Below are 227 nucleotides of genomic sequence, written 5' to 3' on the forward strand. Positions count from 1 at the left end.
GTAAATGTACCATTTATTCAATTTTGCTACTTGTTTGAACAAACATATGCTTGCTAAGGTTTGTGTACATTTGTTGTTAAGGTAGCTATTTTTTAATGTTATACTGTATCGACCATTTCTCAGTCTACAGCGCACAACAATCCCACATTTGACAACCGTGTTTTGTTGCAAATGTCGCAATCTGTCTTTGTGGAAATTAGAATATATTTGTCACATGATGACATGGG

This window comes from Frankliniella occidentalis, unplaced genomic scaffold, assembly GCF_000697945.3.
Source record: "Frankliniella occidentalis isolate FOCC.00 unplaced genomic scaffold, Focc_3.1 Scaffold32, whole genome shotgun sequence".
Lineage (NCBI taxonomy): Eukaryota > Metazoa > Arthropoda > Insecta > Thysanoptera > Thripidae > Frankliniella > Frankliniella occidentalis.